This window comes from Saccopteryx bilineata, chromosome 1 (genome assembly GCF_036850765.1).
Source record: "Saccopteryx bilineata isolate mSacBil1 chromosome 1, mSacBil1_pri_phased_curated, whole genome shotgun sequence".
In the NCBI taxonomy this organism is placed as follows: Eukaryota; Metazoa; Chordata; class Mammalia; order Chiroptera; family Emballonuridae; genus Saccopteryx; species Saccopteryx bilineata.
The window spans coordinates 295,284,881-295,292,947 of record NC_089490.1 but is presented as its reverse complement, the minus strand read 5'-3'; positions in this window follow the sequence as shown (position 1 = coordinate 295,292,947).

The window sequence follows — 8,067 nt, the reverse complement described above, 5'->3', positions numbered from 1 at the left end:
TACTTACTACCTGCTAGCCATTAGACTAAATACTTTATATAATTATATAAATAATTTATTTATTTAGAAAAACACAACCAGGTATATTGTCAACATTTAACAGATAAAAACTAAGGTTCAATATAATTTAAATATATTTTGAATAGCATGTCTTATATCCTGCTTTTGTGTTTCCTTACTTAACTCAATTCATTTGGCAACCTTAGATATTATTATCTCTAATGGTTAGTTGCAGTATTTCAGACAAAAGGTCATGTTTAAGCTATCCAGTGTTTCATAGCCAGATTTTATAGTTGGTCCAGGATACAAATTCAGGTGTTTGCAAATCCAAAATTTATGTTTAGTCATTTACAGTGTCTTACTTCCAAATGGATTACTCTGTTATATATATCTTCACTTATGAAATCTCTCTGGAATAGCCATCCCATTTCACTGAATATACATTAGTCAGTGAGTATCCTGCTTGAGTATCCTGCTATTATTATGTACCCCACACAGTTAAGTAGCTTAATTTTTTCTTTTTTAACAACTTATTTCTCTGTCTGATATCACTGACTTCCTATTTCTCTCAAAAAGGGCTTGATTTTTATAAAAGTCATTTTTTATTTTTAGTTATTTTTGCTGCAACTTCATTTAAGAATTATATGAAGATTTATCACTGATACACAGATCCAGAAAAGGACTTGGGGAATAGTAAGCTAAGAACTATGAAATAGTTAACTTAGTGGTTTAAAGGTAAACATCTACAAGAGTATATTGTGTCAAATAAATAGGTGTATCAAATTGGTGAGATTCAATGATGCTTATTGATATCTTACATATTAAAAATTGTGCAGAAATCTATTACATTCTGAGTAGCTTAAATTCACATTTCCAAGAATATTTATACTTTGCACAATGGAGCAGGATGTTTTGGGCTGAATTGTTTTCCTCAAAATCATGTATATAAGCCCTAACTCCCAAAGAGACCGTATGTGGAGAAAGTCTTTAGGAGACAATGATGGTTAAATGAGGTTATGGAGTAGGGCCCTAATTTGATAGGAATGTGTTCCCTTAAGAAGAGGATGATCTCGTTCTCTCTCCCACCACCCACTGTCATGTTAGAACATAGTGAGAATATGGCCATCTACAAGTCCGTAGGAGCCCTCACACCAGAAACTGACCACATCGTCACTCTGATCTTAGATTAAATTTTTATTGTTTAAGTCACACTGTATGGTATTTTGTTATGGCAGCCAGAGCTGACTAATATACAGGGAAAATGGTTACATTTCAAGAGTAATTCACAAATACAGAAAAGCAAAGTTATGTAGTTAAAGGGATGCAATTATGAACATAAAGAAAAGCATCAAGAGCATATGATCTTGTGCATCAGTCACATGGGATCTTTCTGCCTAAGGTAATGCCTTGAGGAAGTTTTGACAAACATGCAATTCCATTTCTAGAAGTACAGTAGAAGAATATGACAGAGAAGTTACTTGAAGATACAATATAAAAGTTATTTTGGAACTGATGAAAACACAGAACTAATTCTAGAAACTCAACAAAGCTTAAGCAAAATAAACATACAGAAATACCCACCCCTATGTACAAATAATTAAACTACAGAATTTCCAACAAGAAGAGACCGTGATGGTAGCCAGAGAGCCAGATTGGCTCCTATGGTGCAATGGGTAGATGACAGATGTCAGCACATATGTGATAGTGGAAACCAGAAGATGCTGACATATCTTCAGTGTGCTAAAGAAAATATTTCTCAAACCAGTAATCTATGAGCAGTGAAAATTTCTTTCAAGAACAGGAGCAGACAAAAATTAAGAGCTTGCCATCAGCACATTCATTACAAAATAAATTTTAAAGTATTTGTTTATGCTTCAGACAGAAGAAAAATGATCTCAGAAGGAAGAGTTGATATTAAAGAAATAATAAAAAGCACAGAAAGTGATAAGCATATGATTAGAAATAAACAACTGATTTGAAAACAATAATAATGTCAGGTGATCTATTGTTAAACATATTTTACAATGTGAAAAGGGAGCAACAAAGAGCTTGAGTGGGTTTTTTTTAATATCATAGAACTATTAAGTAGCAGACCTAAATTTTGAACCCGACTATATTGATTCCCAAATTCTGTGATTAAATCCTTGTTCAACTACTATTCTGAATGAAAGAGTAAAGCACACATGAAGGATAGAATTAATCTCACAGAATTATGAAGTTAAAAGATAGACCTGAAAAAAATAATATAGGTGGGAAAGAGTTAAAAACTCAGGATACAATATGTAGACCCTTCGCCAAGCTGCCTGTGTAAAGTTGTATAAGTCCCTTCATATATCTCACCTTAGCTTCGTTATCTGTGACGTGGGAATAATATCTGCCCCCTCTGTTGAGGTTTAATAAGGACAAACTTCAGAATGGCTCTAGGAAGAGGAGAGAATAAAGAGTAGCTTGATCCTCCTTGTATTTCACTTATCATTGAATATAAGCAAGCACTTAAAAAAAGGCAAGAGTCCTGTAGGGAGAGGGTGGTGCTGGGGATGACAGCAATAACAAAGGCAGCCAGTAGTTACACAGCCGCCGCCCCGTTCCCACTCTTGGTTTTCAAGAATCTTCTAGGATGCATGTGGATGATTGTGAATACTAAGTTACTCACCCTTTTTGGGTCATGATTTACTCCAGACTTCAATACTGTAATGCTCTGATTATTCTTAAGGGGCTATCATAATAATAGAATAGAATCATTGTAATTAAAGTGTCACGGCTGTCACTGGCTGTGACAAATCTCAAAATTTAATTTTCTTCTCCTCTGCCCTCTCCTGTGTTCTTGCTTTTTAGAACCAGTGGTTCTCATTTTTCCATCTCTTGAAATATGTTGGTTGGTTGGGGTTTATTTCTCCCTGAACCTTCACAGAGGTGAATAGGGCTAATTGTTTGTTCATTTATTCAGATTGTGTTGAGCACGACCAGAGTTCCAGGTGACACATGAGGGGACAGAGCATACCTGCACAGAGCTTGTATTCTAGCAGAGCTGGAAGACACTGAACGAAATAAATGGTGATTAGCAGTGTTAACAGAAACTTATTAATAACAGCAGATGATAAATGGACCAAAGAAAGGTAAACAGTGAGGAAGGTCAGGAGTGCCAGAGTTTGGCCTCAAGGACAAATTGAAATGCTTTATTTTATTTATTGAATCAATTTTTTTTAAAGTAAGATGTGATTCAAAATTATATACTATCTTAAAATCAAAGATTAATTCCTTTCTGACTCATCTAAGAATTTTAAACTTGTAGCAAACTCAAAATGAACTCAAATATCCTCAATACAATTTCATTCCTATTTCCCAAGGAGAGATAAGCGTAACAGTTTTCTGTGGGAAATTTTCCACTCAAACAGCGACTTGCCTCCCTATTTTCCCCATTGCCATGAGGCTAGATAATCACAAATAGAACTTGAAAAAAATTTGGGTATGGCATCAAAGGAAGTGATGTGGGTGCAAATGTGCTTCAAGAAAAAGCTATAAATAACTGTAAAATGGAAATGCTTACTTCAATATATAAAAGAATCACCATATATGTATCTCTTAAATATTCATTCAGAGGGTTTTTGAGATATATATATATGCATATATATATGCATACATGTGTATATTTGGAAGATGTATTATTATCTTATGACTTCCTTAACAAAGTATCACAAACTGGGTGAATTAAAATAGCAAAATTTATTTTCTCACAATTCTGAAGGCTGTAAATCAAAAGTCAAGGTATTGGTGGGGCTACACTTCCTCTGGAGGCTTTATAGAGATTTTTTTCTTGTCTCTTCAGTGTCTCATGTATGGCTCCTGGTGGTCAATATTTCTTGGCTTCCCTGGCTTGGGACCACATCACTCCACTCACTATCTCTGCCTCTATCTTTACATCACCTTTCCCATGTGTACCTATGTCTTCTCCTCTTCCATGTGTGCCTATGTGTTCTCCTCTTGTGCCTGTGTATTTCTTAGGACATGTGTCACTCTATTAAAGGTTTACCTGGATAATCCAGGAAGATCTTCTCATCTCAAGATTCTTAATTAAATTACATCTGAAAAAAATCTTTTTCCAAAATAGATAACATTAATAATTCTGGGACTAGCACCTGAACATACTTTTTTAGGGGGTTGCTATTCAACCCACTTACAGGAGAATTGATTTTTATTATTATAATCATATTTTTACTCAAAGATCTTACATGCTATTGGTCCTAATTCTGCCTCATCAATATGGGCAATTCCCAATATTTTAGAAAGTAAAACAGAGAATAATAATGCATTTTTATAAACTGCAGCATACATCATCTGAAGATGTTGACTAAACATTAACAATATGTTTTGGGGAAATAAATGGTTAATTTTGATGAAAACAGAAACACATCTTATGTAATCAACTTGATTTTATTCGCTGCTCTAGCCATGAATCCCATTAGTTACTTAGACAACCAAGTGTTTCTGCATAAAATTAAATGTTAAAAATATACCAGTACGAAGTAAAAGGTCAGAGTGTTACCTCTTTTCTTTTTTGTCATAAAGGACAAAAACAAAAGGAAAAAGACTGTAAAAATTAAAGCATCAATATAAGAACACAGGGATAAAATAAAAAGAAATCATTTTAATAAAAGAACACTTCAGGAGAACAGTCGACATAAAAAGAAACATGTCATAGAAAGGGACAAGGCCCAAGTGAAATAGGTATTTGAAAACCGGATGAACATATAAGCTGTATCTCAGACATTCTGGTATATTCTGCTTTTCCCTTGACATTTATATTTCTTCCCTAGCTGCCTCAGAGAATGCTGGGTGTTGGAAAACTCTTTTGCCACTCTGGACATTACAGACTTCTCACCTCAAGGACAGGATCTATTATGTACCAATAACTAGTCAAAATGGCATCAGTGAGAATACAGAAGACCCTCTGACAGCATTTACTAACTGGCTACTGGCCTGCTCTGAGCTGGTCATTTCCTTCACTCTTATAGCTTGCCTCCCTGTGCTGAGCAGAGGCCCATTTTCCTCTCAGGAAGCTGTAAGGGCATTTGATCGAGTCTCCCTTTCTCTGAGGGTGACCAGGATAGATAACTCTGTTTCCTCTTTCCCGTCCCCTTGTGGAAGGTTGCAGAACTTTGCTGTTTCAACTACCAAACCGTGCTCAGTCTTTTGGTTCTCTCTGTTCTTGAATAACAAAGAAATAAAAAGAGGTACCACTGTGACTTAGTAACGAATTAAAAACAGAAAGGCAAAAGCATATTTGCTCATTTAAAAATCCAGGCAAAGGGAACAGCTGGAGCAAAGTCCCGGCAGTGGGAGAAGCTCTGGTTTGTGCAAAGGGCAACTGCATTTTCTCCCATGGTGCGTTTGTCTTCCATAACATTGTGCCCGTTAGGTAAGGTGGCCTCAGCAAACTGGGTGGCTGAAACAACAGAAGTGTGTTGCCTCACAGTTCTGGAGGCCAGAATTCTGAAACCAAGGTATCAGCAGGGTTTGAAAAAAAAAAAAGCCATCATTTATACAGGTTCTTTTTTTATGTCTTTCAAAAAGAGAAAGAAAGTCTTCTGGCAGAAAATAAGTGATCCCAAGGGGATGTTGGGCATGTTTAATGCAATCAGTGCTATTTGAACAATTGGCTTCTGTTTAATTGAGAGGAGAAGATTTTCTGTCAGTCTCATTCAGTTTTTATAATGGCTCAAAAATACCTTCATAAAAATCAACCTTTTAAAATTATATAGCCAAAGCCAGAGCATCCTACTTTATTGTCGGTATTCAATAAAGGTTTAAAAGACAAATGAAAAAGATCATTATTCAGTTTCCATCCTCACCTGAAATCACTCACTGGTTGTAAAAGTGGTCAATGTGACAGGAATGAGTTCTAATGGAGACTGACATTAAATCCCTGTGAGGCCACTAAACCGGAAGTAAGCAATCAACTGCATATTCATCTCACATTTGATTTCTCCAACTTCTGTGTTCGTATAACTGTCACCCTCTCATTTGTCAGTGAGTACTGGGTTGGAATTTGGTAATAGGGGAACATAAAATATTCAAAAATCTCTCAATGGCCAGAGAAAGCTAGTGCAACTTGATATAGTATTTCTAAGAGAAATGTTTTCTGGGAATTTGGGACAAAATGTGTGAGAGAATGGTCTGACCTTTGGAAGAAAAACCCAATCCAAATTCAAGATGGTGTTATATTGGGCTCAAAGTTCTTTGCAGATCTACTTTAAATATATAGCTATTTTGTTAGGTAATAAGAGTATTACAGTTTTAATCTTGGCTGTGGTTTAGAAAGGAATAGAGAAGTAGTGATCTGTTTACAGTACATATTAACTAAATGCATTCATTTGCATAATACCTCTTTAGGGATGGACTACATTATTCAGAAATTTCTATATGTGGAACTTCAGGGATATTTTAGGCTTTAGTGACACTGAAGTCTTAACTTAAAGTCTATTAGATTAGCACAACAACATTTCCTGATTAAAAATCCCCATTAGTGGTGAGACAAATTCTGAGATGCACTCTTTTCACCTTATGGTGCCAGCAACGGGGGAGAATAAATATTCTTGTTTGAAAGTGAATTCCTTATAGAAAGAAATGAGGTTGCTTTTAAATATATGAAAATAACACTTTTTGATGCTGGAAGTGTTTAAATGTTCTGGAGAAAAAAACATCACAAGCTTTCATGCTTTTAAAAATATTTGAATTCCAAATTTTTAATGGTGAATATAAAAGGCAGTGATTTTTAAAATGCTAATTCCCTGACAGATTTCAATGTCATGTTCAATGAATTTTGACATATTCATTAAAAAATTAAAAGTGTTGACATTTGTTCTTTTTTTTATTATTTATGATTTTAATTTATTATATTTACATAGATTCAAGTGTCCCACCAAATATATCACCCCCCAATGCCTTTCCCCCTTCCCTCCAGGATTTACTGTCCTGCTCTCTATAATGCTGTGTTATGTATATATAAGGACTACCGGAAAGCTCTGTCTGTTTCTATCACAAGTTTCGACACGTAAGCAGCACATGTTTATTTGGCGCATGTGTGCCTCTCTATTTTTATCATTTAATGTATACATACTGACGTAGCAAATTAATTAAAACAAAGTTGATTCACGTTAGTCTTATGTGTGAAGCGATAGTGTACCCATGGCTACTGATAAAGTTCATTTACGCCACTGTAATTTTTACGAATTTCAACAAGGAAGAAATGCATGTCTGTCGCATCCACCATATTCCCCGCACTTAGCACCCTCTGACTATCATTTATTTTTGTCTTTACAAAATTTTTTGAAGGGCAAAAAATTCAAAAATGAAGAAGATATCAAACAAGCACTGGTTCAATTTTTCGTATCAAAAGATAAAACATTTTTCAAAAATGGGATATACAAATTGCCCTCATGCTGGCAAGAAATCATTAATAATAATGGCAATTATATTATTTAATAAAGTTTATTGATGGTAAGAAAAATTTGTATTTTGTTTTATTCCAAAAGCGGACAGAACTTTCCGGTAGTCCTTATATAATTTCACCAAGCTCCTTCCCTTCTCTGATTTCATCTTCTTTTCTACTTTTCCTCTGATCGCTTTCCCTCTGGTCCCTTTGATCCGCCTCTGCCTCTATTCCGTTCCTCAGTTCACATTGTTCATTAGATTGATTCCTCAAATGAGTGAGGTCATATGATATTTTTCTCTCTCTGCCTGGCTCATTTCACTTAGCATGATAGTTTCCAGGTTCATCCATGTTGTCGCAAAAGGTAAGATTTCCTTCTTCCTCACAGCTGCATAATATTCCATTCTGTATTTGTACCACTGCCTTTTAATCCACTCATGGACACTTGGGTGTTTCCAGATCTTGGCTATTGTAAATAATGCTGCCATAAACATGGGGGTACATTTCTTCTTTTGAATCAGTGATTTGATATTCATAGGATATATTCCTAAAAGTGGGATTGCTGGGTAAAAGGGCAATTCCATTTTTAATTGCTTGAGGAATCTCCATACTGTTTTCCACAGTGGCTGCACCAGTCT